Raw genomic sequence first — 12030 nt, 5'->3', positions numbered from 1 at the left:
AAAAGACCCATTCTTAATGTCCAATTTTAAAATTATATCTAAAAAAAGCATACCTCTAGCCCAGCACAAGCTACGGTGAAATTTAAGAAGTTAGTGCTTCTATTCAATTTTTCTAAAAACAGCTCACAATCATTAATATTATTTTTCATAATAAAAAATAAATGATCCACAAACCTTCTAAAAATACTATTCTCTTGAAAAATGTATGGTATGGTCGCAGTTCATTCTCCCACCAGCCTAAAACTACATTGGCAAAGACTGGAGTCACTGCTAATCCCATTGTGATACCTTTAATCTGTTGGTAATACTTCTCTAACAATACCTCCAAAAGGGAACAGAAAAAAATTAATTTTGTCATTGGAATATGTTGTCTTAGAGGTCAGATAGGATATAATATATTATATTCCCATATCCCATGTCCATTCTAAACATCATCTCCCCTTCTTCATATTGATAGATTTCATTAAACTTCCTGATTTGATCAAAGAAGTCCCAAGAATTACGGAAAAAAGAAGGAAAACATTTAACTAGCGGGTTTAAGATGGTATCCACATACAAAGAAATACCTTGTATAATGCAATTAGGGGCAGTGTGGTTTTGGTTGAATTATAGTGTTTGCAGTTTACCACATATTGGACTTTCTTCTTTCTTTTTGCATTTGTGTTACTATTGAATAGAAAACACAGTCTTGATCCTCCAGGATCAAATTCAAGGGCAAATGTTATCTGTTTAGCCACTGGCTTTGATATTTTACATTTTTCTCGAGGTGGCTCAACTTTTGTTCAAGCCACTTTTGTTTCAAAAATCTCTTTTTATTGAATTTTTAAACTGCACAAAATGTCAATGTTCTTTTTGTGTTCTATGTTTGCTATTCAAAAAATTTCTGTAATTGTATAAACTTGTCATCATTATTGTTTGATAAAAATATGTACATATATGATAACTTGCTTTTCATATGTAATTATTTTGGAAACAAGCAATTTTCTTTTGTTATTTTGTTAATAAGGTTAGTGAACAGGACAATTGTGAATCCTTTTCAGCCTCTAACCAGACATCAAGATCAAGGATAAATTCAATAGGTTCATAGGTAGGTACTAGGCTATCTGCCCAAGGGCATTTATAAGCCTAGCCAGAGTGTGTCGGCTTTCACCGCCCCATTGATTAATTAACTGATCCTCTGTCAAGCAGAACCAATGAAGTGATCCCAGGAGTGTATTTTCTGTTACCCGTCCACTCTTCAAGGTTTCTCTTGAAGAGTGATAGTGAGGGGCTCTGCCTGATGTAATTTGGAATTTTGTTCCAAAGCACGGGGAGTTTCTGTGACAGGAATTTATCCCTCCAGCATGTTCTATTTATTGTTGTGGCGAGGTTTAGCTCACTAGAGCACGTGGCTTGCAGTGACTTGGATTTATTTAGGTGGAGCATGTCCATCAATTCTGAGTTGGACATGGCTTTGTAAGACAGGCAGAGATCACCTCTGGGTAAGCAATATGCCACTGAGTACAGCCGGAGTTTTTTCAGTCGGGCTGCAGAGGACATATGTTTGAGGCGAGTAATCCTCTTGGTGAGGTACTTTTGTGGTCTTTCCAGCTGTTGGAAGTGTCTTGTGAGGTACATCCCAAATGGGGCATTGTACTCTATGATGGGTCTAATGAGTGATGAGTAGTGGGGCACTATAACCTCTTTATTTCTAGATGTGAACCCTTTAGTAATTAGATGAGCCACATAGAAGGATTTCCTAACTATTTTGGCAATATGATTGTCAAGGAAAGATTACTATCTACCTGGGTCCCCAGATCTCTTATTACCTCTTCTGTATTAAGGGGGCTGCCACCTATATGGCAATTTGTGGGTGTTTTGTTTTTCCCAAATGGGATGACTATGCATTTTTTGGCATTTAGCTTGAGGCCATGACTTTGACACCAGGTGTCCGTCTCAGTAAGGCCCTTTTGGAGGATGTCAGTGTCAGCCGGAGAGTCAGTTATGGCTCCCAGTTTGCAGTCATCAGCAAACTTGGTTAGCCATAGTCCTCTTGTGTTTGCCTGCACTTCTGAAAAGTATATGCCGAACAGTAGGGTCCCAGGACTGAGCCTTGCGGGACACCACTTGTGACTGGTTTAGAGTCGGACCTGGAGCCCGCTATTCTTACCGTGTGAGTTCTGTCAGTAAACCAGTTGGCAACCCATCTCATGATGTAGGGGTTTATGTTCAGGCTGGTGAGTTTTTCTGTAATAGGAACACAAACCCAACTTGTATCCAACATAGAAACACAAGACAAACTGAAGAAAGTCCTGAAGTCCAAGGTAGAAAACGTACAAAAAGATGTATTTTAATAATGTAAACTTAAATCGATTTTCATCACCATAAGTGTGGTAACTTCCTCAGAAATTGTATTACAACAGACAAGAAAACTTACGCACTTATGGTGACGAAAAGTGCTTCAAGTTTACATTATTAAAATACATCTTTTTGTAAGGTTTCTGCCTTGGACTTCAGGACTTGTTTCTTTAGTTTGTCTAGATTTTCTGTAATATGTGAGTGGGGAATGTGTCAAAAGCCGTGGTGAGGTCAAGGTAGGCTGTGTGAACCATCTTTCCCTCATCTATGGCCTTGGTGACTGTCTCAAAGAAGTCAACCAGGTTTAGTAGGCATGATCTGCCCTTAACAAAGCCGAACTGGGTTGGGTCAAGTGTTAGGAGGTTCCCAATGTCTTTGTTAATGAGTTCCATGATGATGCACTCCATAGCCTTGCAGACCAGGCTAGTCAGGCTTATGGGGTGGTAGTTACCAGGGTCAGTTGTGGCCCCTCCTTTGTGGAGAGGAATAATCATTGCTGTGCGCCATTCTATGGGCATGTAGCCTGTGGAGAGGCTGAGGTTGAACAGCGTGCTTAGGTGGGGGGTTAGTTCGTTCTGTAGTTCGTGCAAGATGCAGCCTGGGACACCGTCTAGTCCCATTGACGCTGTGTTTTTGGCTTTTGAAAGGGCTGTTTTCACCTGTGTGTCCGTGATTTTTGGGACACTTAACTTTTCCATTATTGTTGTGGGCCCTTTTGGAGGTGAGAGGGTGGTGAAGTTTGCACTGAATCTATCTGCCAGGATGTTGGCAATATTAGTAGTTTCAGTATATTTTGTGCTATTTTGCACTAGTTCAGTGCATATCTGCGAGTTGCCACTTAGATTCTTAACATAGCTAAAGAGGGCTTTGAGGTTATCTTTTGAATCCTTGGCTATTTTTCTTTTGAAGTTAGCCTTGGGTGACTTCATGAGGGACCTTAGTTTCTTACTGAGACTGATCAGGGATGTCTTTCCTTCTTGGGATTTGCTTTTTTTCTGAACTAATTTCCTCCTTCTATTGTATAGCGTGTTTATTGCAGGGGTCCACCAAACTGGTTTCCTTCTCTTAGAGGAGTGAGTCTTGGTTTTGCTAGGGATGGCACGATCCATGTATCCTTGTAGGTGCTCATAGAGTGCATTTGTAAAGGTTTTTGCATCTTGGGCAGTGTTATCCTTTAGCGTGGGGGCTGTGAAACTTACCACCTCTGTCTTAAGTAAGGTGAAGTTTGCTTTAGGAAAGATTTTACTGTGGTTTCCTTAGTTGGGGGTGGTGGTGGGGTGTGGACATCCAGAGTGATTAGTTTATGGTCTGATCTAACCAGTGACGGGTTGACCTCCGGTGTGGAACACCTGTCGCCCATGTTGGTGATGACCAGGTCCAATATGTTTTCACCTCTGGTAGGGGAGTTTTCCAGCTGATCCAGGGCATTTGAGTTGATGAATTCCCGGAAGTTCTGGGCCTGGGAATTTGTACTTGAGTAGTTTTCCCAGTGAATGATAGGGTAATTGAAATCACCCAATATCAGGGTGTTCGGTAGGACCTTCATGTTTTCCAGTGTCTCCAGAAAGGTGGAGTGGTGGTCCTGGGTCATGGAGGGTGATCTGTAGCAGGCCACAATTTGCAATGCAGATTTTCCCGATGTTAGTTGCACATGGATGATCTCAGAGGTATCATGCTGCGTCACTAACCTGGAGGCATAGTTATCCTTGATGAATATGGATAGACCCTCTCCTTTTGTGTTTTGGTCCATGTTCTGTGGCCGAAATGTGTGGTATGAGTTGTAGTCCAGTAGTGCTGGGGTGCTCTCTGGAGCCTTGAACCAGGTTTCAGTTACTGCACAGATGTTAACGTTCTCCATACTGAGGAGTGCTTCGAGCACGTGCATTTTGAGATTTAAACTCCTGGTGTTGAGTAGCATAACCCTTAGGTTTTTGTTAATTGTGCTGTTTACGGAGGTGGGTTTGACTTTTGAGCCTTGCCCAAAAAAAGGCACCATGGGGGCAGCAAGAGCCTTGGCCAATATTTGAAAGCCTAGGGGTGACAGATGTAAGCCATCTCTTGCGAAGCAATGCGGCTTGTCGAGCATGTCGTCCCAGGCTGACAGACACTGGATCCGCTTTGAATGACACCAGAAGCTTAGCCAATTGTTGAAATTGATAATTTTTTCTTTATACTGAGATATCATTCTTGGTGAGGGCAGGATGCTACTCAGGGTCAGGGTCATACCAGCCTGGGCTACATGATCAGAGACCTCTTCCATGTCTCTTTTCATGTAGTCCAGGGAGATACGTCTCAGTTCATTCACACCAACATGAACAATGATAGAGTCATATTTGTACTTGTTCTGGAGTGACCTAAGTGCTTGTGTTATGTGGCGGATTCTGGCTCCCAACAGGCAGCTAACAGTAACCTTCTGCTTGTCCAGCTTAGTGAGTGGGACGTCAGTGTGCCTGACTATAGAGTCACCTATTACTAGTATGTTAGGTATGTTATTTCGCCTTAAGGGCTGTGATTGTGGGAACACTGATTTTGTGTTTTATGTGTTGTCTGGTTTGTGACGGGAAGTGCAAGTTGTTTGGGTGTCTGCTTTGGAGGTCTCTGATGCTTTTGCAGGTTTTTATTTAGAGCCTCTGAGTATGATTTTGTGTATTTATGTGTATTTTTTGCCAGTGCTGTTTTAGTAGGTCTGTGTGCAGCTGGAGTTGCGGTGCAGGTGTTAACCTTCTCCTCTTGACTGTCTGTTCCAGTCTTGGGTTGAGACAGCTTAGCTTCCAGTTTGGCTGTATAATTGTATCTCTCGCATATGTTGGTGTTTTGTGGTAGGAGGAGAGGGTTGTTTGTGTACATGAGGCAGTTGTAACATTGCCTCAGGATACCCAGATTCACCAGCTGGACTGGAGAGTGCACCTGAAGTTGCCCTTTGGTCATGCCTGAATAGTAGGGTGAGCTGCTTAGTCGCTTGGTTGGTGAGGGGTGAATAAAGAGCCTTGCCCTGCTGGGCAATCAGTGTCAGGGTATATTAGTGCTTGCTATTAGGTCTGAGCAAGTGCTGGGCTGTAAGATGCTTTTTGAGTGCTTAGGTTGAGAGTTAGACTAATTTCAAGGGAAAAACTGAAGAGGAGACTTAGTGGAGCCGGGAATAATTTAACTGTAGCTAACCGGCACTGCCCGATGTGCAAAACCATGCAAACGTGCTTTTTATAGTAGGGAAATGAAAGTGATAGAAATTAGCCCAAAATGGCCAATAAACTACAAACTTCTGGACTGGAATCACTCCTCCAGGGACAGATAGGTTGCTGAAAGCTCCCCTCTCTCACAGGTGAACAGAGAAACTTCCTTCTATCCAAGTAAGGTATGGGCAACTCAGAAACTAGTATTACAGCCCTGAATTCAGCACTAGCCTGAAAACTGGACTCTACTAGCTTAGAAAGGTGGGAAACAAGGAGTTTTTTTGTTTTTTTGTTTTTTTTTTAAAGCTAAGGTGAAAACAGTAAAAAATACACTTAAAACAGCTTTAAATGAGTGCAAACGATCAGAAAAGGCTATCACACTTTAGTGTGTAGCCTACAACAGTTAAACAAATTATTTAAACAAAAAACAACTTTTTTAAAAGTGCAGGCAGTCAAATAAGTAGAATATGTGAAAAAAACAAGCTTTTAAATCACAATAAACACTGGAAATCTGTGTTTAGGTGGAATACAGTTAAGTACAGCAAGAAAGTACAGAAAACTGATACTTAATCACTTCAAAGTCTCTCTTCTAAGCTAGAAGGCTTGTATCAGTTTGAGGCTTTCTAGTGCTACCTAGTAGATTAGTTACAGGAAAGATGGGAAACAAGTGCAGATGTGGTCTTTTAAACCAGAAAGTTGAAAGAGACGGACAAACTGTCCAAATGGTCAATAAACTACAATTTCTGGGCCAAGAACCTCTCCTCTCATGGTAGACAGGCTACCTAGTGCTTACCACTCCCACTGATAAGCTAGAAGGCTTTCCTCCAACACAGAAAGGCTTGCGGGGCACAGAAGCTTACCAACAGTCCTGGATACAGCAACTCTGTATCTGGATTAGGCTAGTTACAGGAAAGGTGGGAAACAAGTGCAAGTGTGGCTTTTAAACCAGAATGTTGAAAGAGATGGAAAAAACTGCCCAAACAGCCAATAGCTACAATTTCTGGGCCAGGAACCACTCCTCTTGTGGTAGATAGGCTACCTAATGCTTACCACTCCCACTGATAAGCTAGAAGGCTTCCCTCCAACACAGAAAGGCTTGGGGGACTCAGAAGCTTACAAAGAGTCCAGGATACAGCAAATCTGTACCTGGACTAGACTAGTTACAGGAAAGGCAGGGAACAAGTACAAACATAGGCTTTTAAGCCAGCAAGTTGAAAGAGATGGAAAACTGCCCAAACGGTCAAATAAACTACAATTTCTGGGCCAAAACTTACTTTTCCCATGGAGGATAGGCTACCTAGTGCTTACCACTCCCACTGATAAGCTAGAAGGCTTCTCTTCAACACAGAAAGGCTTGGGGGGCTCAGAAGCTTACTAACAATCCTGGATATAGCAACTCTGTAACCGGACTAGGCTAGTTATAGGAAAGGCAGGAAACAGGCAGAAGTGCGGCTTTCAAAACAGAAAGTTGAAAGAGATGGAAAAAGACTGCTCAAACGGCCAATGAACTACAATTTCAGGGCCAAAACCCACTCTTCCCGTGGTAGATAGGCTACCTAGTGCTTACCACTCCCACTGATAAGCTAGAAGGCTTCCCTCCAACACAGAAAGGCTCGGGGGGCTCAGAAGCTTACCAACAGTCCTGGATACAGCAAGTCTGTATCTGGACTTGACTAGTTACAGGAAAGGCAGGAAACAAGCTTAGCATTTTTTTCTTTTTCTTTTTTTTTTTTTACAGAAAAGCAGCTAAAACAGCAGTAAATACAATTCAAATTGTAGTGCAGGCCAGCACACCAGAGTGTGTGGCAACACTATGGCAAATACAGTTCAAATAACAATTAAATTAACAAATGACTAAAAAACAAGTGCAGAAGGCAGTAAATTAGAAGGCTACTAACAAGCAGTAATAAGTACAGACTAAGAGTGACTGAACAGATAACAGCACGCAGAAGAGCAACTAAGACAGTTACAGTAAGAGCAGCTGAATAAAATATATATGTTTTATTTTATTTATTTGTTTATTTATTTATTTTTTTGAGGGAGGGAACAGAGCAGGATTAAGAGGCTACAGGGGTTGTTCTTCCCAAATGCTCTCTTTGTACACAGTAGGAGTGCCTGAAATCAGAATATGATCTCACTGCACTCAGTTGAGTGAGCAAATGAGATGGGCCCAGGAGGAGTATCCAAATACAAATCTACAAGAGGGGCGGGCAATTTCAAAGCCACCAACATTAACACCAAAACAAGAACAGGGAGGGTGGGTGGAGAACTAACTGTAAAGAGACAGCCACAACTTCAGTTGAGTTAATATTCAGTGAAAAACACAAATAAATAAATTAAATACAGTACTATATGCAAAAGAGCAGATAAAAGTGTACTTAAATTCTCTTATACGTCCAGCTGATTTCAGGTAGATGTTAGCCAGCCGAAGCTCTGATATTAAGCAGAGATAACTCAAAATGTACCACTTATATAATGCAAGGCAGAATGTCAGTGATGAGGTGAAACTACCCCCCACTGCTATCAATGGCTACACAGAAATTCTAAAAAGTACTCTGTAGAGAGACAACCACAACTTCAGTTGAGTTAATATTCAGTGAAAAATAGAAATTAATTAATTAAATACAGTACTATATGCAAAAGAGCAGATAAAAGCAGATAAAAGTCGATATATATGCACACAGTTTAGTGCAGCATGTCAGTCTGTATGTCTTTGGAAAGAAACCAGAGAACACAAAGAAAACTTACACAGAACTTGACAGAACATCTGCAGTCCACAAAGGAACCTCAAACCTGGCAGGATAAAGATAAAACCTTTATCTAGTGAGGCATAATAACCACTACTTTTGAAACTTTAATTAAAGAAATATTAAGAGTCTAAACCATGTGCCATCATGTGTACACCTATTTAAAATGCTGATACATTTACACCTGCTGAAATAGTTCAACCGCAAGAATGCATCTCAGCATTATGTTTGTGGAGTATGAGTTTCAGATTTCATCTCATATGTTGCCTTTAGTTTACTCAAAACATCATATATGGATGCCATATTTCATTTCAGAATAATTTAATAGATGCCAGTTAGTGGTTCTGATCTAAGCCTTTGTGAACAAATACCTATCTGGCTCTGAGAACAAGCATTAGTGTGCGTGTCTGAAAACCTGTATTGTAATATACTATTGCCCTCTAGTGGCTACTTTTCGAACACTGTTTCTGTTCCAGTTGATGCCACTGCATCTAAAATGACACAGAGAACATCTTCAGCACCCCTTATCGTCTTTTATTATAGTACTTTACCAGGGCACTTTACAACTTTAGATTGTATCAAAAATGATAAAACAAATGCAGTTGTTTTAGTGTATCAGGTTATTTATATTACTTAAAGTTTCAAACTATATGTGAAGTTCAATAATTTGAATAAACAGGAAACCAGTCTAGTCCTGGTCCAAGTTGTGGGAAGTATGGAACCTCAGCAACTAAAGGAGTCACTGAGGGACAAAAATTGGTATCCACTTGCCACTATTAGATGGGATGTTGCTTCTTTCTCTTGTTGTCCTAGGGTGCTTCTTGTTTCAGTGTTCTGTCGGATCGAGGTACCTGTAGGAGATAATTTAGTGGACCTTAAGTTCTACTGAAAAGACAAGTACTCAGTTCCTGTTCAAACAGAAATTCCTTTATTGGTAGATGAGTGCTGCTTAGAAGACTGACTAACAGTAGTTTTGTCAGGGAGTTTTATTACAGATTTAGTAGGTGGGCTCAAGGTAGGAACCTCCCATTACATCATAGGGGTGTATAGGGGGTGGTTTAAGTTTTATTGAACTGCCCATGATGTCATGGTGGGCCTGAACTTGTGTGCTTGGGTGTGGGTTCCATGAAGACATTGTTGTACTTTTGTATAGCCTAAACAAAAATAACTTAAAATTTTATTTCAAAATGTTTTCAAACACAATTCAAACCTTTCCATTTTATGATATACTAGACAATTCTTCTGGTGGTTTATAGTTCAATAATTTGTACAAATTATAATACTTGAGAACATAAAAAAATCACATTTTTTTACACTTTAATACAGTGAAACATAGAAGTGAAAATATTAAAGAAACAGAAATGCACACTGTATGCTGTGACATCAATTGTAGCTGAACCAGTGGATCTGTCTTTATAGTCTATATTTAAAAATCTGCTAGTCATCTGAATGTATCCTGGAAAAAATATTTAACGGTATTTATTTCTATGAACTCTAACAACCTGCCTCTTAGAAATACTGTGGATAAATACATAAATACAACAATGTATAGTGGACAAGCTGCACTCAATGGTGGCTCAGTGGTAAGATTCCTACATCATGTTCCAGGTTCTGTCCTGATCTCTCTCACTGTTTGCTTATCATGCTTGTTTTCACCTTTCTGCCTTTTTTCTAAGAAACATGTCAGTTGACTGCCTATTATACTAAGATGATCACACACTTATATACTGCTTTTGCCTTTGCTTTTGTGGCATAGGTCATGGCTGTAAAGGGTCTGAGAAGTGCCACTTAAGAAATAAATTAATTAAATGTAATGTCCCTGTATGACACTATACAAAGTCATGTAATATCTAAGTAGTGTTTCTCCATAAAAATAATTGTAGATTAAGTATTTTGATAAATCTTAAAGACTTTATTCCCACTAATTAGTGCTTCACTAGATGCTTGCTATAGAAACATTGATATTGATAGTGCCTTTTACATTGATCTGGCAGTTAGTACAGAGATTAAGACTTTACACTATTAATGACCTGCTTCCTATACCCAGAAGTGGTTCCAGGTTTCCTTTCTTTCTGGGGCACAATTGAGGCACAGTAACTATCTGGTGAGGAACATGTAGAGCATCTTAAGATAAAAAAAATGATAGAATGTACAATAACAATTCACCCACAATCAATCGTTAAAAATCAGTGGCCATTTCCCTATAAAAAAGCAATAAATGCCACAGTCTAGTAATGTATTTACATATTTTACATATCCTGACAATATCTACAACACAAAGAAAAAATAAATTTGCCATACTCAGAGATTACAGCTTGGATGAAGTGTTAGTATGCCACAGTGAAGCAACTTGGTAGCTAACAATACAACAAAGTAGGAGAATGGAACAAAGACATGGTATCATAACACAAATTCAAGATCAGTAAGTTGTACATGTTTTGCACTGATCAGAGATATGGATTTAATTTAAAGCTTATTTCCAATTTTATAGTAAAACACTGACAGCCATTTACTAAACAAAACAAAATATCTTCACATTGAAAACAGACGTAGAATAAGCAGGATGCAGTACTCCTCTTCTTTGAATCTGTCATGTATTGAAAATGCATCTGGCAACCCATGAAACTGCAAGAGGCCTGCTAGAATTCAGTCAAACAGCATTTAGTTATTGTTTTTCTTCTTTCAGCTTTTCCTGTTTAGGGGTCGCTACAGCAGAACTCCGGTCCGCTAATGATTGGCAGTAGATTTTTTTTTTACAGTGCTGAGGTGCCAGCTCGATGCCCAATCTTCAACAAAGGCATGCCCATTCTACACATTTCTTTCAAAAGCCATTTGACCACGGGGAGGACATGCAGACTCCACACAGAAGGTGCTCCAGCTGAGAATCAAACGGGAGAACCTCTTGCTGTGAGGCAACAACATTACCGCTGCACCACCGCAGCTTTCTAATTAGCAGCTATGTGAAGTGTGAAATAATTTAAAAGACAAATATGTCATGCATTTGCTAACAGTCTAGGACAGCTCACTAGATGCAAGTGTCCCTCTTCAGCAGCATCACAGGAGTAGTGTCTAATAAAGTGACTTGGTCAGAGTCACACCAAAGATATACAAAGACAGAGGGAATCAAACTTTGTCCTACAGGAAGCAGCTCATTAACAGCTCATAGCTTTACTCATCTGCAAAACGTGTCAGATGAACTGTTGTACTCCAAACACAGTGCATTTCACAATTGTATGCCTGCAAAAAGCAAGCTAAATTAAAATCAATTCATAGTTTGAATATTTTTAAACTCATAAACTTCATGCTGTCCAATTTATTTACAGCCAGTTAATAAACACACACTCAATAAAATAAGGAAACCAAGGATTGTATCCAAATAACATGGTTCACATAATGGAAGCTCCTGTTTACTACATTCAGTTCCTTCCTTTACACCATAACTACTCTGAGATGCAGGACACCACATGCACACACACACAGTTGATAGTCATTTACAACCCTTTGTGTGCCTGTGTACATTCAGATGTTTGTTTGATAAAACCCATGAAGAAATATACTAATAATGACTGAGCGTGTATTTCAGTTCACCGCTTAAAGAACCCTGAAGTATATTCCATTCTACCACCCACGCCCTACCAACCTCTTAATTCAAGAATCAGGGACAGATTCTAAATCATTCTCTTATATACTTAGAAAGTTACATTAGCAAGCATTTTTCTGAAGGACACAAAGTCTAAAACTCACATGCTTGTCACTAATGAGTAACTGCATTCCAC

This window comes from Protopterus annectens, chromosome 3.part0 (assembly GCF_019279795.1).
Source record: "Protopterus annectens isolate FY-2018-M chromosome 3.part0, PAN1.0, whole genome shotgun sequence".
Taxonomy (NCBI): domain Eukaryota; kingdom Metazoa; phylum Chordata; order Ceratodontiformes; family Protopteridae; genus Protopterus; species Protopterus annectens.
The sequence above is the reverse complement of the archived record's forward strand: the minus strand, read 5'-3'. Positions refer to the sequence as shown.